Below are 26,047 nucleotides of genomic sequence, written 5' to 3'. Positions count from 1 at the left end.
TTCTCTTTAACTCTGCATTGTAGAAAAATGACCAGTATTTAAGCATTTCACTGTAAGTCTACACTGTTTAAAAAGACTGAAATAAAAATGTATTTGACACAGCCAGGCCAGAATCTGCAGATAGTAGATGCTGTGGCTGATCCGGTGTGTACAGCACAAAGGCTGAGAGGACTTTTGAGTGTCATCACCCTTAGTCCTAACAAGTCATAGATGTAGCAGCTGTTTCTGCCAGGTACAGTTCCTAACAGGTAGAGTTCCCTAGGTACTGTCATGACGTTGGCCTGGGGGGGTAGGTTTCTGACAGTCATAAATACCTATTTCCCCCTTATTCCTTTCTCTACCCTACCGGTTACATTTGCAAAGCCCGTGGTTAAAATATAGATTCTGGGAACGACAGAAGGTGGGGGGGAAATGAACTATATTCTGGTAATCCGACCAATGGAACATATGCGGTGGTACTTAATGAATATGATGCCAGTTCGGTTGTCATCTGAGACATTCTCATCAATGATAAGATGACAAACTCTACAGGGGAAAGTCTACACATCAGAGTTACTGGATTCACATGGAATTGTTCAATTTAAATGTTTGAATATGAAATTATTCGTGATGAGATGAAATGTGATTTTAGCTTCTAAAATGTGAGATTTGGGTTTTCATAAGACAGGGCTCTGCTCAATCAGTGGCCCGCCTCGGTGAAGGGACATGGGCTATAAAACTTTTCAAACACGCCCTTCCTATATAATAACTTGACAATATAACCTCCTGTTCCAAGGACGGTCCTATGTCAGAATGGTTCAGATAATAACTACAGAACGAAGCCAACATCAGAGTGAGCTTTGGTTGCGAATGGTATGAACTTTGAACTCTTATTCACTACAGAAGTGATACCTCCTCGCCGTTGAGTTAGCAACAGCAGTTGCAAACGAGGGTTAGGAAGGAACAGACAGAGTATCCCGACTATCACACGTTACTACAAAGTATCCAATTGACCAGCAGAGACATTCTGCAAAGGACAAAGGACTCGGGTTGGCAACACGGCCTTCCATCTACCGCCAACCTACCGAAGCGCAGCTCAAAGTAAATATTTATTGCATTTTCCTTTTCCAAATGGGAGGTAATTTAGAATGCATAAAATACTGTATTTACGAAAGTACAGCTTCTTCCTTCTTCCCGCTCTTTCACTCAAACCCAGCCCTTTTCTTTTGTGTAACCAGCTGTCATATCTGTTCCGCCCGCTAGGGATGTTTTCCTTTATGATGTCATTTGTAATCAAGTTATGATTTAATGTGTAATTCTGTGATTATTTATTTACTAAATACCGAACTAAACCCAATTTTGAATTGCTGATTCAACTTGTTAGCCAGTGTTCGTGCAGATATCTGAAAGTTGTAAATTCTTGGTTGAGACTGAATTAAGGTGACGATTAATATTGACGTAAAATATTACTAGGTCTTTAAGCGTTTATTTCGGAAGATAACAGCTCAATAAATATTATTTTGTGGTGCCCGACTCTAGTTAATTACATTTACATGATTAGCTCAATCAGGTAATATTAATTACGGAGAAATTATTTTATAGAATAGCATGTCATATCACTTAATCCGGCATAGCCAAAGACACGACAGTACATTCCACCAAATGGGTGAAATTATGCAAGTTACAGTCAGCCAAGTTGCCCATATCAGAACTACTATTGTGGTTAACGTTCTGTTCCATTACCAGCCGGGCGTTCACTGACCATGCATGTCGATGATCCTTTACCATCTATTACACAGTATTCTAACTAAGATCCCCAATCCTGTGTCGTGTTAAGAGTATAAACGTTTCCGCCATCCTCGTGGGGTTTCCAATTATGTCAGACATAAAAATAAAAACAGAATCATTCGTCAGATTCAATTGATACAAAAACGTAGCAAAAGTAAATTATGTAATGAGTGTGAAGGTAATTCCTGTTAAGAGTAGTTTAAAAGAGGCTGTCAATATCATTTGTTAAATTGTTCACATTCAGTATGCTGTCAAACCTTTGCATTAGTCACTAATGTTCGGAACAGGCTGAGCGAAAGGGAACAATGAGTGTGTGAGGGGGTATAGACGGAGCATTTACAGGACCGAAATATAAAAAAACACATTTCCAGAGCCATCCCTTGATTTGTAAGGACTCCAGACAGGGGGGCTCACCTCTGAATTATAGCTTTTAGAGAGTGTTTGTTTTATGTTAATTAACTAAGCAACCACCATCCCCCTGGTTTCAAAGGGACCACCTTGACGAAGATTACGGCTGTGAATTGCCATGGACCTCACAAAACGATTTCACAATACACAACTGCCGATACAATATGCGTTGCGATTCTCAATGTATTGCGATTCGATACTGATTTTATTACGATTTGATGTTGCAAACATATTGCTCACTATGTGTCTGCTGCAGAGACAAGAAAGTTTCGATCAGTCAGGCAAAAGTGCTGAAAACATGTTGGCTCACTATTTAAATAGATGCTATAGGATCAGAAATAAGAGTTGAGTAGTTGTAGCTAACAACAATTAAAAAAGACAATAAATATTACACATAATTATATAGAGGCATGCAGAAGCCAACTCAAGCTCTGTGCTACATCACCATGCACCTCCCAGATTTTGTAACAAATGCAGTGGGCTCTGTATAGCCCCGTATTGGCATGATGGTAGGTGGGGGCGGTACATCCTGTATAAACAAACTCACTTCCCGGACAACAGCTCTGCACTGCTCCGTGAAGCGCAAGTAGTATGAACACCCCGACTTCTGCGGAGGCCATTCTTACCCTGACTTCTGCTGAAGCCATATCACCATAAATGCTGCATGGCCAATGCAGACGTCGGATTGACCATGTGCCCCCGATGCACTTCTCTCCGGAATGCACCCTCTCCTAATGTGTGCACATTCATTGTGTGAATTGTTACAATATGTTCGTTAAGTGTAGATCAAGTTCCCCATTACAGATATCAACATTAGTACATTTACCATTAATTCCTATTCTACAATGTTTGTTACGGTTATTTTAATGCATTCAATATTATATTATAGTCTTCATGTTCTCATTGTCAGAGTGGACACTTGTGAGAAACTAGTTTATTTAATTCCATTGACAAGTTCTGTCAATTGAGTCATTATCTTTTGTTTGGAGCACTCCTGTTAATGTTGAGTAAGGACACCCAAGTCATAGACTGCTACCGCCCGGAAAACAGTACTAGAGCACCAAGTCTAGAACCAAAAGGCTCCTTAACCTCTCTAGGATATGTCCCACCTGGCCAAACACCAGGGAAAATGCAGAACGCCAAAATCAAATAAATTACTATAAAACTCAAAAACTTTCAATTAAATCACATGCAAGATAGCAAATTAAAGCTATACTTGTTGGGAATCCAGCCAACATGTCAGATTCAAAAAGGCTTTTCGGCGAGAGAAAACAATGCTATTATCTGAGGATAGCACCTCCGTAAACAAAGAGAGAAAAGCATATTTCAACCCTGCAGGCGCGACACAAAACGCAGAAATAAAAATATAATTCATGCCTTACCTTTGACAAGCTTCTTTTGTTGGCACTCCAATATGTCCCATAAACATCACAAATGGTCCTTGTATTTGACGCGTTTGATCCAGAAAAACACGGGTTCCAACTTGCGCAATGTCACTACAAAATCTCAAGTTAGCAGTAAACTTTGCCAAAACATTTCAAAACTAGATTTGTAATACAACTTTAGGTATTTACCGTAAATAAGCGATAAAATTGAAGACGGGATGATCTGTGTTCAATACAGGAGGAAAACAAACTGTAGCTAGCTTTCTGGTCACGCGCCTCCAACAGTACACTTGAAGTGACCCTCGTTCTGAACAGGGCTACTTCATTACACAAAGGAAAAACCTCAATTCATTTCTAAAGACTGTTGGCATCCAGTGGAAGAGGTAGGAACTGCAAGAAGATCCCTTAGAAATCTGGATTCCCAATGAAACCCCATTGAAAAGAGTGACCTCAGGAAAAACAATTGAATGGTTTGTCCTCGGGGTTTCACCTGCTAAATTAGTTATGTTATCCTCACAGACATGATTCAAATTAACCCCATGGTCTGTGTCAGCAGTTGTCGAGCAGGCGTTTCAAAACCATGACAGAGGATATCACATCTGCTGCAGATGAGCTTATTTCTTGAGTGTGTTGTTTGAATGGAGCTAGGAGTGAGTTCATGTTTTCAGTGAGTCTCCATTATAGTGACTGTTGCAGGTAACTCAGTCAGCTGCGTACATGCCAAGCACTCGTTTTTGTTCCAGCAGGCACTCCATGTAAAAAGTACTGTTCCATCTGATGGAAACATCTTGCTTAGGCCTTTTCGTTTTCACGTCAAGCTGCTTCTGTATTGCTTGCAGGCAGCTGTATGCGTTTACAATTACCCACAAGTGACGTCAACACCATTCTTGAGCATGCAAGACAGCTTACGAAATCCTCGTGGACCCACTGTGCTGTCAGATTCATCACGCTCATGGGGCTGACGTCACTAGTCCAAATGTCAGTCGTGAAGCTAATAGCAGTGACACCCATAGCAAGTAGCTCATGGTTGTGCGTTTCAACAATACTGTGTAACTCCGGTAGGGCAACATCTGAAAAATAGCACCTACTTGCTAGTGTGTACCGGGGCTCGAGGTGCTCGACCAGTCGGCGAAATCCAAAATCATCCATGACAGAGAAGGGTTGATTGTCAAGGGCAATGAATTCCAATATGTTGGCGTTAATGGATTTCACCTTTGAGTTGTCTCACTGAAATTCTTACTCTTTCAAATAACTGCTTGACTTGAACTGGTTTAGTTGTTGGAAGTGTGCTCTTCGTTTTTCTGCTTTCGTTCTAAGTAGTCGCTGAACGTCTGGGGGTGAAGCACTTTCAAATGAGTATTCAGGTTTGTGGTATTGAAAGATTTAACTTTCTCCCCTCAGGAACTAATAGCATCAAACGCTGCATATGACCTTTTTGTTAGCTTCCTTTGAAACTTCAAAATAGAACGACACAGTAGGCTATGTTAGGAATGCTGTGTTGCACATGTAGCTCTGTATTTTTTGTGGCGTCATTACGTCATCTACCTACGTTATACAGGTATGCAAGTCAGCTTTGACAGTGTTAAACTACACGTAGAGCCGATGCAGGCATTTTTAGCTAATATCGTCCGATTCCGATATGCTTACCGATATATTTTGTATCCCTAGTTTGAACTAAACTCGGCAAATAAAGAAACGTCCTTTTCAGGGCCCTGTCTTTCAAAAATAATTTGTAAAAATCCAAATAACTTCATAGATCTTTGTAAAAAAAGGTTTCACTGTTTCCCATGCTTTTTCAATTAATCATAAACAAATAATGAACATGCACATGTGGAACGGTCATTAACCTCTAGGGTAGGGGGCAGCATTCGGAATTTTGCATGAAAACCATGCCCAAATTAAACGGCCTGCTACTTGGGCCCAGAAGATATAATATGCATATAACTGGTAGATTTGGATAGAAAACACAGATGTTTCCAAACTGTTAAAATAGTGTTTTAGTATAACAGAACTGATTTAGCAGGTGAAAACCTGAGAAAAATCCATTCAGGAAGTAGTTATTTTTTGGGTTTTGTACTTTTCTATTCAATGCCATTACAGTATCCATTGACTTAGGACTCCATTTGCAGTTACGATGCCTTCCAACTACTTTGCCTTCACCAACTACTTTGCAGACAGAGTGCAGTGGGTCAAATCGGAGGGCATGCTGTCCGGTCCTCTGGCAGTCTCTATGGGGGTGCCACAGGGTTCAATTCTCGGGCCGACTCTTTTCTCTGTATATATCAATGATGTTGCTCTTGCTGCGGGCGATTCCCTGATCCACCTCTACGCAGACGACACCATTCTATATACTTTCGGCCCGTCATTGGACACTGTGCTATCTAACCTCCAAACAAGCTTCAATGCCATACAACACTCCTTCCGTGGCCTCCAACTGCTCTTAAACGCTAGTAAAACCAAATGTATGCTTTTCAACCGATCGCTGCCTGCACCTGCACGCCTGACTAGTATCACCACCCTGGATGGTTCCGACCTTGAATATGTGGACATCTATAAGTACCTAGGTGTCTGGCTTGACTGTAAACTCTCCTTCCAGACTCATATCAAACATCTCCAATCGAAAATCAAATCTAGAGTCGGCTTTCTATTCCGACACAAAGCCTCCTTCACTCATGCCGCCAAACTTACCCTAGTAAAACTGACTATCCTACCGATCTTCGACGTCATCTACAAAATAGCTTCCAACACTCTACTCAGCAAACTGGATGCAGTTTATCACAGTGCCATCCGTTGTCACTAAAGCACCTTTTACCACCCACCACTGCGACTTGTATGCTCTAGTCGGCTGGCCCTCGCTCCATATTCGGCGCCAGACCCACTGGTTCCAGGTCATCTACAAGTCCATGCTAGGTAAAGCCCCGCCTTATCTCAGTTCACTGGTCACGGTGGCAACACCCACCCATAGCATGCGCACCAGCAGGTGTAGCTCACTGATCATCCCTAAAGCCAACACCTCATTTGGCCGCCTTTCGTTCCAGTTTTCTGCTGCCTGTGACTGGAACGAATCGCAGAAATCGCTGAAGTTGGAGACTTATCTCCCTCACCAACTTCAAACATCTGCTATCTGAGCAGCTAACCGATCGCTGCAGCTGTACATAGTCTTATCGGTAAATAGCCCACCCAATTATACCTACCTCATCTCCATACTGTTTTTATTTATTTACTTTTCTGCTCTTTTGCACATCAATATCTCTACCTGTACATGACCATCTGATCATTTATCACTCCAGTGTTAATCTGCAAAATTGTAATTATTTGCCTACCTCCTCATGCCTTTTGCACACAATGTATATAGACCCTTTTTTTCTACTGTGTTATTGACTTGTTTATTGTTTACTCAATGTGTAACTCTGTTCACACTGCTATGCTTTATCTTGGCCAGGTCGCAGTTGCAAATGAGAACTTGTTCTCAACTAGCCTACCTGGTTAAATAAAAGTGAAATAAAAATAAATAAAATAAATTCCACTCGATGTCAACAGTCTTTAGAAATCGTTTCAGGCTTGTATTCTATAAATGAGGGAGTAAGACCAGTCTGAACGAGTGGACCCTAACGTGATGCAGAATTTCTCAGGTGCATGTGCATTTCTTGTTTACCTTTTATATTGACGACATTATTGTCCTGTTGAAATATTATAGATCATTTAGGCTAAAAAAAACAACCTGATGATTGAATATAAACATGGTTTGACATGTTTCTATGAACTTTACGGATACAATTTTAATTTTTTTGTGTGATTGTTTTGACTGAGTTTGAGCCTGTGGATTACTGAAGAAAACACGCTAACAGAGGTTTTTGGATATAAAGAGACTTCATTGTACAAAATGAACATTTGAGTAAATTAATGTCTTCTGATTGCCACCATATGAAGATCAAAGGTAAGGGATTCATTCTCTCTCTATTTCTGAGTTTTGTAACACTTCTGCTTGGCTGCTTACCGTTTGTAATAATTTGTCAACTGGGCTAAGTATGTTCTCACCGAAAAGCATTTTATAAATATGACACTGGTTGGTTTAACAAGAAGTTAATCTTTAAACCTATGTAAAATATGTTTTGTTTTTTTAATTTGTATAATTAGCATTTCAGTAATTGACTTTGGCGCTCTGCAACCTCACTGGATTTTGGCCAGATGGGACACTAGCGTCCCACATACCCTAGAGAGGTTAAGCCATTAACAGCATAGATGGTAGGCAATTAAGGTCACAGTTATGATAACTTAAGACACTAAAGAGAGGCCTTTCTACGGACTCTAACAAAACACCAAAAGAAAGACGCCCAGGGTCCCTGCTCATCTGCGTGAACGTGCCTTAGGCATGCTGGGAGGAGGCATGAGGCCTACATATGTGGCCAGGGCAATAAATTGCAAAGAGACGCCGCTACAGGGAGACAAGACGGACAGCTGATCGTCCTTGCAGTGGCAAACCACGTGTAACACCTGCACAGGATCGGTACATCCAAACATCACACCTGCGGAACAGTTACAAGATGGCAATAACAACTGCCCGAGTTACACCAGGAACGCACAATCCCTCCATCAGTGCTCAGACTGTCCACAATAGGCTGAGAGAGGCTGGACTGAGGGATTGTGGGCCTGTTGTATGGGATTGTGGGCCTGTTGTAAGGCAGGTCCTCACCAGACATCACTAGCAACAACGTCACCTATGGGCACAAACCCACCATCGCTGGACCAGACCGGACTGGTAAAAAGTAGTCTTCACTGACGAGTCACGGTTGTGTCTCACCAGGGGTGATGGTTGGATTTGCGGTTATCGTCAAAGGAATGTGCATTACATGGAGATCTGTACTCTGGAGCGGGATCGATTTGGAGGTGGATGGTCCGTCATGGTGTGGGGCGGTGTGTCACCGCATCATTGGACTGAGCTTGTTGTCATTGCAGGCAATCTAAACGCTGTGTGCTACAGGGAAGACATCCTCCTCCCTCATGTGGTACCCTTCCTGCAGGCTCATCCTGACATGACCCTCAAGCATGACAATGCCACCAGCCATACTGTTCATTCTGTTCGTAATTTCCTGCAGGACAGAAATGTCAGTGTTCTGCCATGGCCAGTGAAGAGCCCAGATCTCAATCCCATTGAGCACGTCTGGGACCTGTTGGATCGGAGGGTGAGAGCTTGGGCCATTCCCCCCAGAAATGTCCGGGAACTTGCAGGTGCCTTGGTGGAAGAGTGGGGTAGCATCTCACGGCAAGAACTGGCAAATCTGGTGCAGTCCGTGAGGAGATGCACTGCAGTACTTAATGCAGCTGGTGTCCACACCAGATACTGACTTACTTTTGATTTTGAATGAATCTGAGTTTGGCAGATGCCAGGAGAACGCTACCTGCCCGAATGCATAGTGCCAACTGTAAAGTTAGATGGAGGAGGAATAGCTGTGCCACTAGAGATCCTGGATCAAGTCCAGGCTCTGTCGCAGCCGACCGTGACCTGGAAACCCATGGGGCGGCGGCGCACAATTGGCTCAGCATCGTCCGGGTTAGGCTGGCAGGGATATTCTTGTCCTTTCACGCACTAGCGACTCCTGTGGCGGGCCGGGCACAATGCACGCTGACACGGTCACCAGATAAACGGTGTTTCCTTTGACACATTGGTGCGGCTGGCTTACGGGTTAAGCGGGCAGTGTCAAGAAGTAGTGCGGCTCGGCTGGGTTGTGTTTCGGAGGACGCACAGCTCTTGACCTTGGCCTCTCGAGTCTGTACGGGAGTTGCCGCGATGGGACAAGACTAACTACCAATTGGATACCATGAAATTGGGGAGAAATAAAAAGGGTTAAAAATGTTTTCATAATAATGGTTTGTCAAGATCAGTGTGGAACAACTTGACTGGCCTGCACAGAGCCCTGACCTCAATCCTATCAAACACCTTTGGGATGTATTGGAATGCAGACTGCGAGCCAGGCCTAATCACCCAACATCAGTGCCCGACCTCATTAATGCTTGTGGCTGAACGGAAGCAAATCCCCACAGCAACGTTCCAACATCTAGTGGAAAGCCTTCCCAGAAGAGTGCAGGCTATTATAGCAGCAAAAGGGGGGGGGGAAACCAACTCCATATTAATGCCCATGATTTTGTTATGAGATGTTCGACGAGCAGGTGCCCACAGTGTGTATTTTCTAAATGGCATGTCATGACAAAGCTGTGATGTCAAGTTCAACATCGTGAAAAACACTAATGCAGTATGATGGGTCATTTATAGCTCTCCAAAACCCAAAGGAGCTTACAGCAGTCTCCCTTTTAGGGTTCTCAGATGAAGGTATGGACCACAGGTGGCTCCAAGATAACTATAATCCCGATGCTCTGTTTTAATGTTTAGAAACGTTAATAATCCTCACTTACAATATGGTTTTGGAAACCTTCGGAACTTAACTTTCATACCAGCGAGAAAGAATCTTTCAAATACAAAATATATATTTACTGTATGCAATTTAGCAAAGTTTCACCTGAATGTAACAGACATGAGCTGTGTTTGAATACCTATACTAAAACATACTATATACTACATACTTGAGTATATACACTACATACTATTTGTTCATTTTAGTATACCTTCAGTTGAGCGTACTAGCGCTGCGCCTGTACCAGAAGTTGGTGTTGCTATGCAACCTCTTGCTAACTTGTTAGTATAACAAATTACTGGTGAGACATTTTACACCTTCTGTTGAGTTCTTAATTTCAATCTAGAGTGCACTCTGGGCGTTCGTAAATTCAGATTGTCAGATTGTCCATTTGAAAATTCAGAGAGTTCCCCATTTTACTCACCCTAGCAGAGCTGGTAAGGCTGTTTTCCTGTTATCCAAAGCGTTGATGACAAACTGCTGCTGGGAACAATTTAATTACGCTTTTTTGGCAATGTTTACTGACACCGGCACCTGAATGTCCAATGAAAACGCACAACGACTATTCCACTTAGCTAAGAATGACAAGAATAATCAAGTCAATAAACGTTGGGTAGTTAGTTAGGAAGCATACAGTTAATATACTCCCTGGCAAGTTTGATGTAATAGCCAACCATAGTTAGGATGGTAGCTGGCTAACATACACACTATGTGGTTCATAAGGATAGCGTAGCTAACAAATTGTCAGCCAACATTACATGTAAAGTAACTTATTTGCAAAGTCAATCCTTTATTATATTGCCCAACATTTTCTTAACATTTGTCACAATTCGTTAAAGCAATGAATTTGTATCGGCTCTTGCTGGACTTTCACCATTTTCTTCAAATATTAAAAATACTTTTTTGAGAATTGCATTATGGGCTCTAAAAGCACAGAAATATAGTGTCCACTTTTTGTATACTTGATGTATTGGCGAACGTAGTACGACATACGGGAACTTTTGGCATACCAACTATATCCATACTATGACCAATAAGCATACTATATACTCAATTTACGTCACAAATAGTATGGTTAGTATGAGTATTCTAACACCACTATGCTCTCACCTTACATGCGCATTTCCATTGGACCATTCCATTTCTGGTTGGTAGCAGGTATTACTCAAAACACAACCAGGTGCAATTCAGCTATCCTGCGTAGAGCAAGTGTTCATTTAATTAATATATATATATATATATATATATATATATGAAAATTCAGTTCCAAATCTGTATCGCGAGCGAGGAATATTTGCGTTTCGACAGAAAATAATTTGGGCAGCGTCGGCGCATTTCCCTCACAAGGTTAAAGGAGACGTCAAGAATAAGGGCTTGATGGATGCTTTTCATGAAATTAATTCTGTAATAAAATATTCATATTTTAATACAATGTTTACACCAATCTATCAGGGCATATACAGTATTAGTATGCGGATACAATGTTTTCACACTAAAGAAAAAAAGTAAATACCATTGTTACATTAGGATTACAGTTGAACCAGAATCTGGGTTTACGGTAGACGTTACTATACACCCAGATTCTGGTTAAAGTATCACACGTGTTAGACTACTGAAAAAATAATAATGCGCAGGTTCCTCTATGGTTCGGAAACAATGTAGAAATAATTCAATGGAACAACCACCAAGTCACTCTTGTTTCAGGTTTTTGGCGTTAATAAAATTATTCAAAAAACAACAGTTTCAACTAAATTAAGACAATAAATAGGCTGAGCTTCACAAGAGAACAACAGTACGAGGGGTGGGGGGGATTTGTGGACTAAAACACCGCGGATTTACTACAGTCCTTGCTGTTGCCAAATGAAACCAAGCGGCATGCAACCAATTTACTCATAACAATTCATGACAGAGTATCCGTACATATTACATTTAGTTTTTTTCCCCCAACACCCTGCGCGACAGCAAAATAAAAAAAACTATTATTTTCTAACTCTTCGGACATATGTAACGCATGTAATACCCTGAGTTACTATGGAAATGGTCAATGCGTCACACAATTAACTATGTTACAGACAGTAGGCATAACAATATGATATTTTGGCTTGTTTTTGACAGTTCTAGGCCTAGCAGAGCAGATTGGGTGAAGATATCCGCATCCCCATTGACTACAATGCGAACTACTACCATTTCTGGCATGACTGAAACAAAATATTTTAAACAGAACTTTACCTTGACCAATTCGAACGTTATTAGGGGTCATTGTTCGGACTCTTTGACAACTTATCAGCATATTTGTCCATGCGTATTATTAGTTAATGTATCCTCATGCACTCAGTCGTTCTCCCATTAAACCAACCCAGCCTTATGTCCTCATAACATCCGAATCTCCCTTGGGTCCTAAAGCCGACCAGTTCTTATACCGTAACCCATAAAGAAGGATAGAGGCCTCTGGCTATTTTAGCATTGGCAGCGCCATTGAGGGCTTCCACCATTTTAATGTAGTCAACTGGGTGGGATTTCCAATTTCATTGGCTGATCCCTGATCCCTCCCGGTGACCCTATTGGAGTCATGTCCAACCGGGGCATAAGGAGGGATCAGCCAATCCTGAAGAAGAAAACTGAGTACTTCAAAATGGAGATTGCCTCAATGGCGCAGCGCATGCTGTCACAGACACTATAGTGGCACATATACAAAGATTAGTTCTCTATCTATCTCTATGCCGTAACCTCATTTGGCTTTTCCCCGTTTTAGAGTTCAGTGTGTGCATTGCAGTTATATCAAGGAATGTGCAATTGTCACTCAAGATGCAAAATGCCACGTTTTATGGAACTGTGTTGAACGTTATATACGGGATGATTATGATGACAATTGAGAAGCACACATTTTATTTGCCTATAATTTAATATTCAACTTAAAATGCAAGTGGATCTTTTTACAGTTTACTGTAGGCAGAAGAAACTTCATTTGTATCTACCAAATGTACTTATGACGCCATATTCTATCAACTATATTCTATCATTATTGCTATAATGATCAGTAGCCTAATACCCACTATGAGTCTATTTAATACCCGACAAGGAGACTGATTGATGCGTAAAAATGTCTAGATACCCATGAACATTAGCTGCATTCGAACACTCATACGAACCGTACTATTTGTGACGTAAATTGAGTATATAGTATGCCTATAGGTCATAGCATGGATATAGATAGTATACCAAAGGTTCTCCGATGTCGTACTAAATTCGTCAAAATACGAAGTACACAAGCAATGGACACTATTTCCGTTCTTTTAGGGCCCATAATGCAATTCTTCATAAAATGGGCGTGGCTCCACATCGTTTTAAGATTTGAAGAAAATGGCAATAAAAATTAATTGCTTTAACTAATTATGACAAATGTTGGGAAAATGTTTAGCAATATAATAAAGTAATGACATTTCAAATAAGTTACCTTACATGTTATGTTGGTTAGCTACGCTATCCTTACGAACCACATAGCATATCATTACAGCAGTATGTACCGGTATGTAAGCTAATTACCGTCCTAATGTTAGTTGGCTACTACATCTAACTTGCCAAGCTGTATATTAACTATATGCTTCCTAACTAACTACCCAATGTTTATTGGCTTGATTATTCATGGCATTTTTAGCTAAGTGCTATAGTCGTTCTGCGTTCTCAATGGGCATTGTTAATTCTGGCTATCTACTCCGATTTCAGAGCACTCTTATCTCATCTGTGTGCCGGATCGCAGAATAACTGATGCATTTACAAACGCTCAACACCTATTGAATATGGCTGGTGTGAATAAACGTTACCCAAAAAAAACATAATTAAATTGTTGCCAGCAGCACACTTAGTCACCAATGATCTGTATAACATGAAAACAGCCTAACCAGCTCTGCTAGGGCGAGTAAAATGGTCAGAGAGGTGTTCTCTCATTTGTGTCTGGACATAGCTAGCTAACGTTAGCCAGTTCGTTGTGAGTTCAGAACGCTCGGATTAACCCTACTCCTTGGCCAGAGTGTCCAGTGTGTGCACTCCAAGAGCGAAACGCTCTGAATTTACAAATTAACAATCTGACAATGCTCTGGATTTACGAAAGCCCAGAGCGCACTCAGGCACTCCAGACTGAAATCATGAAACCCTCGAATTTCGTAAAATGTCTAGCTAGTCATTTGTTATGCTAAGAGGTTGCTTAGCAACAGCATCAACTTCTGGTAGACAGGTGAAGTGCTAGTACGCTCAACTGAAAGGATACCTTCTTCTACGATGTGGTTCGGCGGAGGTTGACATCCAAATAAATGTTGCATTATCGCTACCTACTAGACTGGAATATAACTCCCTTATATAAATACTATACTCCACTCTTTAAATTTATTTAGTCCTATTTCAGGCAAACAGCCTGAAAGCTTGGGACATCACCACCTTCTGATGTCAAGTCTTGCACACCCAAATACCTCTCTGCAGCTACCACAACAAACCACTTTCTGTGACTTACTTTCCATCCCTGCAGTACAGTTGATAACCATTACTATAAATACCAAAAATCCAATCTTACTGAAACATATATCACTTGTTGGTTTATCCCTCTGTACTGGTACAAATCTACTACTCACACCACTCCTCTCAGGTACCCTCCCCTTGACCCATCTTCCTCTACTTTCTTCACTGCCTCAGCATATGACCACTTCTGCACTACTCTAACCCTGGAAACCTCAAACTGCCTCTCTCGCACTGGACATTTCTGATCCCCAGCCCCATGGGCATCCCTACAGTTAACACATACCACTACTTTCCCCAAAGCTACCTATTACTTTCTCTCATGCCTTCGGCACACTTCTCATACCTAGGAACCTTCCTCCTACACACTGCTGCCACATGCCCATAAGCTTGACAACTGTAACAACTTAATGTAGTCGTCACAAAAGCTTGTACAGGAAAACTTATATATCCTAACATCACCTGGTCGGGGAAAGACTCAACATCAAAACTCAAAAGAACAGACAATGACTCTTCTGTCTCTCCACTCACACCATCCTGTCTGCGTCACACCAAGCGATGAGCATCACAAACACTGGGAATCTTCCTCTTCAGTTGACCAGCTTTCACATTTACAGCTACCCCAGTAATCACTCCTTTCAATGGTGCCCTTTTCTTGAGAGCAAAACAATTTTAAAAAACAAATCTCTTGCCACCATTCGTTGAACATGGATCATCTGCTCCCTCTGACCAGCAGAAAAACATAATTATCACAAGACCACTTCTGGTTACCCTCACTGATTCCACAACACCCAACTCTGTTTTCGCCCTGAAACCTCAAATGGATCAGCCAAAAGGCAAGGGTCCACTTTTTCCCAAAACTTCACTCCTACTGTCAGACTTATCTTTATCCTGACCCTCGGTGCAAGCCTCAGGCTCCGAGAACTTCACCACAGCTACCATCTCCGATACTTTGCCCTCATTCACTTCCATTTCTACCCCTGTCTTCAACTGACTCTGCTTACACTTTCTACCATTCTTCTTTAACAAACCATATCCTTTTTCCCCACCATTTTTAACCGACTCAAGCTCATCCTCTTCCTCCCTCTCTCTCTTAGACCTCCTCTGCCTCACTTTTTCCCATCCGGCTATCTGGGCCCCCCCTCGGGATTCGTCTGGGACCGATACGCCTCCCGTATTCCAAGTATAACTCTCCTTATGATAATACTGTACTTCTCCTTACATACATCTTGTTTTTGCCTTGTCAAGGGACGCCATTTAACTGACTGTCACAATCAACGTACAATCAGCACGAACCCCTCGGGATGTAGCGCTCAACAATGCATCCCACTTGTAAAGCAACTGGTTCGTCTTGATGTTCTTCTTTATCAATAGCTACCACAACACGGATTCCTCTATTTCCCCTGAAAGGATACCGTTTGTTTACAGTATACTAAAATGAACTAATAGAATATAGTATTTACACATTAAGTATGTAGTATACAGTATGTTAGTATGGGTATTCAAACACAGCTATAGTCTTGAGTTATGTCAGGTAATTACTTACAATATGCATTATAGCAAACAATTAACTCTTCTTTCTTGATTGTAAAGAGACAGCAACGCAAGCAGGGGCGTCATTTCAGCTAAACCTAGGGTATAGCAAAGTGACTATCAAGTTGAAGCTCATTTACTGCATTTTTTCTTCATTTAAAAACTCTAAAATTCAATTTAAAGAATAGCAAAAAAAACATCCAAAATTTACTTCAGCCATTATCACCTTGGCTGCTGTGTAACTTCCTTCACCCCAGTCGATTTTGGCTTTTACATTCTACAAACACGTCAGAGAGTAATTAGCTGCTACTCACTAGCTCTGTACCGGGATCAAAAACTCTAGTTTAGTTTGATGTCAAGTCAAACAGCAGTTATCTAGCCATCTATCTCCTCCACAGTTTTGAGAGAAGAGTTGTGTTGTTCTCTGCAGAGCTGTGTGGATGCCCAGTCCATAGTCCTAAAGCCAGCCAGCTGGGTTGCTTCCATAGCCACGGGAAGTAGGGGTGCTGGAGCACCCCCTGAAAAATCTGAAAATACCCTTATGAAAAAAGAATGCAGTTAGAGTGCAGTATATATCACATTAAGGTAAGACCCAAATGCAGGCAACATCGAAGTAACAACAGTTTATTAATCCAACAGGGGCAGGCAAAAGACAGGTCAAGGGCAAGCAGGGGTCAGTAATCCAAATAGGTGGGGCAAAGGGACAGGACAGCAGGCAGGGTCAAGGCAGGCAGAAAAGGTCAAAACTGGGAAAACTAGAAACCAGGAAATCCCCTCAGAGCCCCAGCCGGTAAACAAGAAGTCAGTGCAGAGTGGGTCTGCCAGCAGGACAAAAGGCATCCATTCAGCTGGCTCAACTATGAGAAACACACATAGCCGTGCTTCATGAGCTATTTGTTATTGGAAAACTACTAAGACACTTTTTAGTGTTCTGTGAAACTGCTTTGGTTCATTGACCTTATTTGGAGTAGCCAAATTATCTTGCTGTCAAAGCCTATAACTAGGCTACTGCTGTCAAAGGGACATTTCAAACTGATCAAAATGTGTTTTCAGTTTAGCTAATGATGTTTTCTCAGGCATGGAACTGTGGCCAGGGAAAGGACTATTTTGCTTTGTCAAATTCTTCTAAATTGTTATCAAAGGTGACCCCTGCATCAAACAATTGTAATGATTAACATGTTTTGTGATTTTCTTAGCAACAGGACATGGGCAAAACACAACATTTTGTACTTTCAAATCACACATGCAAATTGAGGAAAGTCCTGATTGACAGATGAAAAGGAAATTGAGGATAAAAATGTTGACTTTGGAAAAGAGTAGAAAGGCCGATAAAGTTGGACCAAGAGTTTATTTTTAAGACATATTTGGTACACACACACACACACACACACACACACACACACACACACACACACACACACACACACACACACACACACACACACACATACACACACACGCACACGCACGCACACACTGCACCAGTCTGGCCATATAGTTAATAATAATTAGCAGACACTTTTATCCAATTCAACTTACCGCCATGTGTGCATACTGTAGCAGGCTCAAAGGGTGTGGGGTTTCCAAATCACCAAGTTTCCAAGTTCAATACCAAAACATGCACCAGTAGCACAAATCGAATGCAAAAGGGGGAGTTTATTAAGGATATCGGTACACGGGGAAAGAAGGGGGAATTCACCAATCACCTCAGAGTCCACAAGCCATTCTCGTTGTCCGTTACGTTTTCCGGGGGTAATCCTCACACTCGGGTCCTGAGCCAATCCGGTCCGGTACCAAAGGGGGAGTAGTCCGACAGTCCAGTTCACAACGGGTAATCACACCGATATTGTTCTCGCTTCTCCCACTCTTCATAACGCTCTTGGTTCTCTCCTACTCTGCCCCTTTGTGCAGGCTGCTTCCTCCTTTATCCCCAAGCATTGCCTGGCTTAACAAACAGTCTTGCCTCGTTGGGACAGGAAGACCATATAAGGCTTGGGGATGGAGCCAGCGGGCTGTAAGATATCTCCCCTCAATAACAAATCCCCTCACCTCTCCCGAGAGCATCCCTCCTGGAGAGGGCATCAGCATTTCCATGGGCTGCACCTGATCTGTGGACGACAGAAAGCAAAGGGCTTTAAGGATAGGAACCATTGGGTGACCCGGGCGTTACTGTCCTTATTCCGTGACATCAAACCAGTGGTGCATGGTCCGTTACGAGGGTGAAGTGCCGTCACAATAAGTATTACTTCAGTGTTTCCAGCGCCCACTTCATGACAAGACATTCTTTCTCCACCATGGAATATTTTTGATCCCACGGCAACAGCTTCTGGCTAATGTACATGACTGGGTGTTCCTCACCTTCTTGTATCTGTGATAGGACAGCACCCACCCCTGTTTCGGATGCATCGGTCTGTACCACCAGTGGTTTGGAGAAGTCCGGTGTCACCAGCATGGGTCCAGAACACAGTGCTCCCTTTAGGTCCTGGAAGGCTTTCTACATCTCCTCGGTCCACGTCACCTAGGTGGGCAGACGACTCCTGGTCAGATCTGTCAGGGGGCTGGCTAGGGAGGCAAAGTGGGGAATAAATCTCCGATAGTAACTAGTCAACTCCACAAATGTGGGTACCTGCTTCTTGGTGAGGGGGCGGGGACAGTCCTGAATCGCCTCCACTTTCTTCACCTGGGGTTTGACACATCCCCCCCCCCCGATCATGTACCCTAGGTACTCAGCCCTCCACAGGGCGAGCCGACATTTTTGGGGGTTTGCTGTTAGCCCCACATCCCGTAAAGCCTGCACTACTGCGCTCACCCATGGATCACAATATTTTGTCGATGTCTGCCACCACGAACATCCGATGGGGTCGGAGAACCCGGTCCATCAACCTCTGGAAGTTGGCCAGGGTCCCATGCAGTACCAAGGGGAAGCTTCTTGTAATGGAACACCCGGGTGGCGAAAGCAGTTTTCTCCCGTGCCTCGGGACCTAAGGCCACCTGCCAATAATCCTTTGTCAGGTCGAGTGTGCTGATAAATCAGGCGGCCCCTAGCCGTTCGATTAATTCATCAAATACGGGACATGGGGTAGGAGTCGATTATTGAGATTTCCTTTACTTATCTAAAATCATTACAGAATCGGAGCTGCACCACTCACTATTCGACTCTTCGATTAGATCAGCTTCCAACTTCGTTTTTACCTTTGTCCTGACATCCTCTCTCCTTGAGTAGGTTCTCAACTTCACCTTTTTCCCGGGTTCGGTGATGATGCGGTGCTGTACCAAATTGTTGTGTCCTGGTTCACTGAAGAACACATCCTGATTTCGACTGACCAACTCCCTCAGCTCCTGCTTCTGGGTTTGGCTCTGCTGCTCCCCCATTGTCACCGCCGCCAGCTCGGTCTCTTTGTTAGCCTTCTTCGGCGAAATAGAGTAGAGTATATCACGTGCACTCCATTTCTTTAGCAGGTTCACATGGTAAATCTGGGTCAGATGCCTACGTCCCGGCTGTCTAACCCTATAGTTAACTTCACCCACCTTCTCAATGACTTCGTATGTTCCGTTACACTAGGCCAAAAACTTAAAAATGGGTTATTCTCATTAGCTTGCATAGATCCTTCATGATTCTTGACATGAACGGTGATGCCCTGGCCGGTCAATATCTCATCGGGAATGCCTACTTCGGGAGAACAGCATAACCAACTCACATGCGATTCCCTTGGTGGCCATCATGGTGCATAGGGGAATGGCTTCCGGGTACCTGGTGGCATAATCCAAAATGACCAGAATGTATTGGTGCCCTCTGTTACTCTTGGGTAGATGTCCCACCAGGTCCATTGTAATCCTGCTGAAAGGAACTGAAATAATGGGTAGGGGAATTAAGGGACTGCGACAATGGGTTTTCGGAGCCACCTGCTGTCACTCCGGGCAACTGCGGTAGTGTTCCTCTACTGCTTTTTTCACTCATGGCCAGTAAAAGTGTACCTTATACCTGTCTAGGGTCTTTTCCACCCCTAGGTGAGCTGCAAGAAGGTGGAAGTGTGCCAACTGCAGGATAGATGGTACAAAGGGACGGGGCACCAACAACTCCAGACATTCGTCATTCTTCTTCACAACCTGATATAGCAACTTGTTCTTTATTGAAAAAAGTCTCTGCCCCTTTGTGCAGGCTGCTTCCTCCTTTATCCCCAAGCACTCCCTGGCTTAACAAACAACAGCCTTGTCTCGTTGGGACCATATAAGGCTTGGGTTGGAGCCAGTGGGCTGTAAGATATCTCCCCTCAATAACCACTCCCCTCACCTCTCCCTGCCGTCTGCCACAATACATTTTTGTATGGGTGGCCCCAGTGGGAATCAAACCCACAACCATTGGCATTGTAAGCGCCGTGCCTCATATGACCACAGTTGGCTTTGCAATACCAACATATTGGGTAAACATCTAAACATCTAAACCAGCAAATCTAAACCAGTGAATTTACTTTTTAAGTTGTTAATACTTTTTAATCTATTTTTGTTGCTAAATGGTGTACGAATGTTGAGGGATATCAGGAAGCTTATCTGTAGCTTGTTCATATCAATACCTCTTTACTTTGTGACACAGAGAGTTTGGCTTTTATTGTACTAATGTAGTCTAAACTAAAGTCACCAACAGGAATGGATTAATGAGCAAGCATTTCACTGTATTTTATACTGTATATTGACGTCCCCCCTTTCTCTTTCTGGCTCCTTCTCTCTTATCTGGTAAGATCTCAACCCCCCAAGCAAAGGTTAGATTGACAAAGCATCTGGCATGCATCTTCTTTTTCTCTAACATGTTTTTATTGCAATTGCACACACCCAGTAAAAAAATAGAGCTCTTAAATCTAATTCATGAGAAGATAAGCGTTTACAACCGTTTTCACTCGGTTCTTTGTGATGATACATTTCGTGATGCAAGCTGTTGTTTTCTTTAAAAAAGAAATCGAATACTGTTCTGCCCAAGACCTTTTAAAAGAGAGTTACAGTACTGTATTGCCCAATACATTTTAAAAGAGAAATACAACACTGTATTGCCCAAGACAACAGACACCTGCCGAGAACTGTTTTATGTGACATTTAGCACTTCAATGCGCACATCGTTATCTCTTCAAAAAGGAACTTCCATGGCAAACCACGATATGATTGCTGTATGTTTTCACTCGAGCTGCAACAAATGATTTTCACTGATATCTGTATCTGAGCGTTGTTATGACTGAATGTTTTCCCAGAGAGGGGGAGAGAAAGTAAGAGAGATAAAGCAAGAACGAGTGAGTGAGAAAGAGAGGGAGGCAGATGGTGTGACAGAAATCATTGACACCCCTACTGTGCAGAATTCTGAGTGCTAGTCTGAAAGTAAGCCACACACAGCACCTTTTCTGTTCAAGACTTTTCTGTCTTTCGTGTGATGCCCACTTAGGATATATAGTGAGGGCCCTACTGGGAAGGTTATTGTAATTGAGCCCAGTGGAGGGTCCTCGGAGGAGGAAGGGGAGGACCATCCCCCTCAGTGAATTTCTTAAAAATTAAAAGTGAAACATTCAAAAATTGATCCTTTTTAGATAAAACTATACTAAATATATTCATGTCATCAAATAATTGAGTAAAAACACTATTTCGCCATGAAGGTCAACAGTAGCCTCAACAGCACTCTGTAGGGTAGCACCATGGTGTAGCCGGAGGACAGCTAGTTTCCATCCTCCTCTGCGTGCATTGACGTCAACACAAAACCTAGGTTCATGGTTCTCACCCCCTTCCATAGACTTACACAGTAATTATGACAACTTCTGGAGGACGTCCTCCAACCTATCAGAGCTCTTGCAGATTGAACTGACATGTTGTCTACCCAATCAAAGGATCAGAGAATGAATCTAGTTCTGATAGCATAAGCTATGTCTAGCTAGCACTGTAGTGTATAAAATGTGGTTAGTAGTTGACTTAAAGAGAGAAAGACAATAGTTGAACAGGTTTGAACAAATTAATTTGTTTTACAATGAAGGAGAAGCAAGAGAGCGAGAGAGAGATATTTAGTTGTATTTTTTTCACTTTCACTTAGCTAGCGAATACAGGTAGCTAGTTTAGCCTAATCAAACACCTGGCTGAAACAGAGAGGGATGCTAAACTGGCTGCCTATGGCTATCCAAACACTGGAACTCTTCCAAGTCAAGGTAAGTGTTTGGTTTTATTAATTTATTGCCACCCACTGGTGTAACTGCTGAACTGCTTGCTGACTGTACACTGTACTGAATTATTGTACCGGGTTTAGTAATGCGTTAGTTATAGTAGCTATGTTGATTATGACGTTACTAGCGTTGTTAGCTAATATGGTGCCAACAACATAGGCTGTGTGTAGTGGTTAGCGGCTATGATATGAAGGTTTGGCTTGGAAAGTTTTTTTTGCATGGCCCCAGGCACATGTGTTGTGCTCTGAAGTCCACAAGCGAAGGGAAAGTGTGAGAGGAGGAGAGTGCGTAGATGCTAAGAAGGAATTATATAACAAGCAAAATGTTCATGCTGTTTATATGTGGCTGCTACGAAAGTGGCCTGTGTTTGTGTATGATCAGTGGTTTGTTCATTCTGTCTATTCTGTTTAAAAACGTTTCTTGAACAGAAGCAAACTATCAAGGCACAAGGTGAGACCCAGATGCAGACACAGGAGGCAGATGGTTGGAGTCTTACAATGTTTATTAATTCAAAGGGGTAGTCGAGAGAATGTTGTGCACAGGCATAAGGTCAAAACTAGATCAGAGTCCAGTAGGTACAGAGTGGCAGACAGGCTTGTGGTCAAGGCAGGCAGAATGGTCAGGCAGGCAGGTACAAAGTCCAGAAACAGACAAGGGTCGAGGACTAGAAAAAAGAGAATGCAAAAAGCAGGAGAACGGAAAAAATGCTTGTTGACTTGGAAACATACAAGACAAACTGGCACAGAGAAACAGGAAAAACACAGGGATAAATACACTGGGGAAAATCGGCAACACCTGGAAGGGGTGGAGACAATCACAAGGACAGGTGAAACAGATCTGGCCTAACGCTAACGGAACAAAATGGGGACAAACATACCTACATTTGTCCAATTGAAACTCTCCTTTGCGACTATTGGACTAATTATTACACCCTAGATCAGCTAGATGCAGGCAAGAGTGTGCAAGGCTCTACTAAATGTTTCACTGTCACCTTGATTTTTTAAAAATATTTTTTTTGGGGGGGGTTACTTTTACCCCCTTTCTCCTCAATTTCATGGTATCCAATTGGTAGTTACAGTTTTGTAACTGCCAACTGAAATAAGGCCATGCTCATAAAAATAAAAATGATCGTCCTCCCTCATCTTAAACGTCACCGACCACCACTGATTGAGCCACAACTGCTGTATTAATCTACTACAGTAACATCACTGCAATCTAAATATATAATACAAAGCAATAGCAAAGTTCCTCCCCTAAATTTAAATATTGTAACTGTTCAAGTATTTGAGCTTGTTTTCTACAATTTCTATGTGTGGTTTATTATTTTCCTTTGTTAGAAAACAGAGCCATCTTCTCTCTGAGATGCTTCTGCAACGCAGACTCTAGCATATTGTTTACATTACAAGAAAGAAAGAACATGTAGATATCCTCCTCATCATCGTCAATGAAATGCCCATCCAACATCCGGTATAAAGCCAGAAGTGAAGGTATGAACTGTTTCAACATTAGATTAGTATTGGCTCCTGCTGGAGCAGAGGAACACAGCAGGGACTTGCATCCAGAAAACAAACATCCTGAAAACAAGGCACAAACACATAAATACAAATGTCCAAGGAGAGGCTGAGACGTTAAGTGGCGAGACAGATGGAAAGACCTAGTGTTCCTCCCCTGCAGGGACACAATTCCAGGAACAGTTTCTCACAGCAACTATGGATTTATTGTCAATAAAAGAGCCAAAATGGCCCCTTGCTTACCGAATGAGAAACTCCAGCAGGCTCTTATCTAATTTGCCCTAACCTTCTTGTTAAACAGGCCATCCCCGGGTCACAGTAACTGGCTATTTTCAGGGAAGTGACAGTGGTGGCGGTGGCGTTCTGGGGTGACACTCGGAGGGGAGAGGAAGGGTCATGGGGAGCAGGTGTGGTAAAAGTGTCTGGGATTTAATTTGAAAGGGTCTTAATTAGATAACCTCAACGTCCAAACAGGAGCACAGGAGCCTCATTGCCAATATTTCAGCAATGTAGTGGTACTAGATTTTCTGATGAGACCAAATGAAGACAAAGTTCCCATCACCACTGATCCGTAGCAGGTTACAATCCACACCAGTGCCAAATAAATAGAGGGATTTTAAGTTCTGATAGTTGAAAGCAAGTCCCTTGAATTACATTTTACTATGTACTATTTCACCTATTGTGTTCTCAGATTAGAACAGTGTCGTGTCTTTACTATCATTAAATTGAAGACATAGTTTTATCAAAGATTCTCTGTAATTAGTATAACGCGATCAAACTAATTAAACGTGTAACTGTAGTTAACTAGGAAATGGGGGCACCAAGGAAAAATATTCAGATTACAAGGTTATAATTTCCTAATATAACCTTTCAGATATTTTAATATCTGATCAATAGTCTTCTGATTAATTATTTATTTATTTTACCTCATGTTAGTCTCATTCCAAATGTCGTAAATTGTTGGTTATCTGCACGAATCCAGTCTTCACTATGAGTCATCCATACATCAATTGTCTTAAATAATTATATAATTATTTATTACTAACTATGTAATTCACAGAAATGCATAAACAAACAGTAAATATGGTTACATGAAATGATAGAATGTGCCCTAGTGGGCTGAACCGGCATGGCAGCTTGTTAGACAAAGGGGCAATGGGGATCGACTAAGAAGTCCCTACAAAGTTAATTCTAACAATTAAAATGCTAATCCCTTACACATGAACGCTCACTCATTCGGGAACAATTGCAATCAATATATATATTTACGCTCAGTGTGTCATCTTGATCGCTGGTGAAAAGTCTTTCTTTTGGTAGAATTTTCTGTCTCCCTCCCTCTCTCTCTCTATCTTGGTTAGAGGGGATAGTTCAAAGTGACATTCATTATAGAATGGATGTCTCGGCGGTTGTCATTCTTCGCGTTGAAAGATACCAAATTCCTAGCTGCAGACTAGTAATCAATATCAAAGACTTGTTCTTATTCTCTCGGTATCGATAGTCTAAGAGTTTAACCACGTGGTATGGTTAAAAGATTTTACAACCTTTAGCCATCTCGTGATTGAGGTAAGCTTGGTCTACAACCTTAGTCCTTCACTAATGGAGAAAAACATGGTCTGGTGATAATTTCTCAAAGTTGAGTTTTATTCGGAATGGCAGAAAAGGGTCTGTCCCAGGATGTCTGGCCCTAACTGGGCTCAGGGGCGGTCCTCTGATTTAGTTCAAATCAAAAGGGAATTGTATTTTTCTTCATTAAACAGTCCACAATCATCTTACACCATTATACAAACAGTATCATCCTCACTCATTCATCTTATACAACAATTAGATGTAAACCTCATATCTGAGGCTATTACTGTATATAAACAGCGTTATGGAAAATGGTCATACCATCTCCCATGAGCTTCCCAAGTTGTGACAAACGCACCAGTTCGTAGCTGGATTCTTCACCGATCTTTTACACTTTCTCTGGAACATGAAATTTGTTCGTACATCACATTCTGTGAGGTGGAAGGATTTCCTTTGTCCTCTGTGAAAGTTTACCCTCTTCTCTAATACTGTGTGTCCATGAGGTCTTCTCAGGAATTTACGACCTCTGACCACAGCAGTCTGGTTGTAGAAGCAGAGAGCGGGGGATGGTGCTCGCTGTACTCAAAGAGGGCAACGTCATGACAACAGATAAAGGAAAGGAGGCTGCGACAGTGGTTTCCTTTCCCTTATCTTCGGCTGTTTACACATCAATCACATCAGATGTTTTCACATCAGAGCTTACTCAGAGCTGGTCTGATTGGTCAAAAGACCAATTAGTGATCAATAAGATCCAAATTGGTCTACCTGTGTAA

At 42.1% G+C, this 26,047-nt stretch overlaps 1 protein-coding gene across 4 annotated transcripts in view; it reads right to left on the bottom strand.

The window, feature by feature from the left end:
* The window catches only part of LOC135557668 (RAC-alpha serine/threonine-protein kinase-like), a 75,292-nt gene extending 57,370 nt beyond the window's left edge, over positions 1-17,922 (bottom strand). For 2 of the 4 annotated variants that reach the window (XM_064991164.1, XM_064991168.1), the window contains exon 1: positions 12,200-12,371. The gene's annotated coding sequence lies outside the window, so the exon portion shown is untranslated. Of the gene's footprint in view, positions 1-12,199; positions 12,372-16,323; positions 16,548-17,548 lie in introns of those variants that run through there. The other 2 variants (XM_064991165.1, XM_064991167.1) reach the window with 2 other exon arrangements.
* Between the last annotated feature and the right edge of the window lie 8,125 nt (positions 17,923-26,047).

This window comes from Oncorhynchus masou, chromosome 16 (genome assembly GCF_036934945.1).
Source record: "Oncorhynchus masou masou isolate Uvic2021 chromosome 16, UVic_Omas_1.1, whole genome shotgun sequence".
NCBI classification, from domain to species: Eukaryota; Metazoa; Chordata; class Actinopteri; order Salmoniformes; family Salmonidae; genus Oncorhynchus; species Oncorhynchus masou.
The sequence above is the reverse complement of the archived record's forward strand: the minus strand, read 5'-3'. Positions and strand labels throughout refer to the sequence as shown.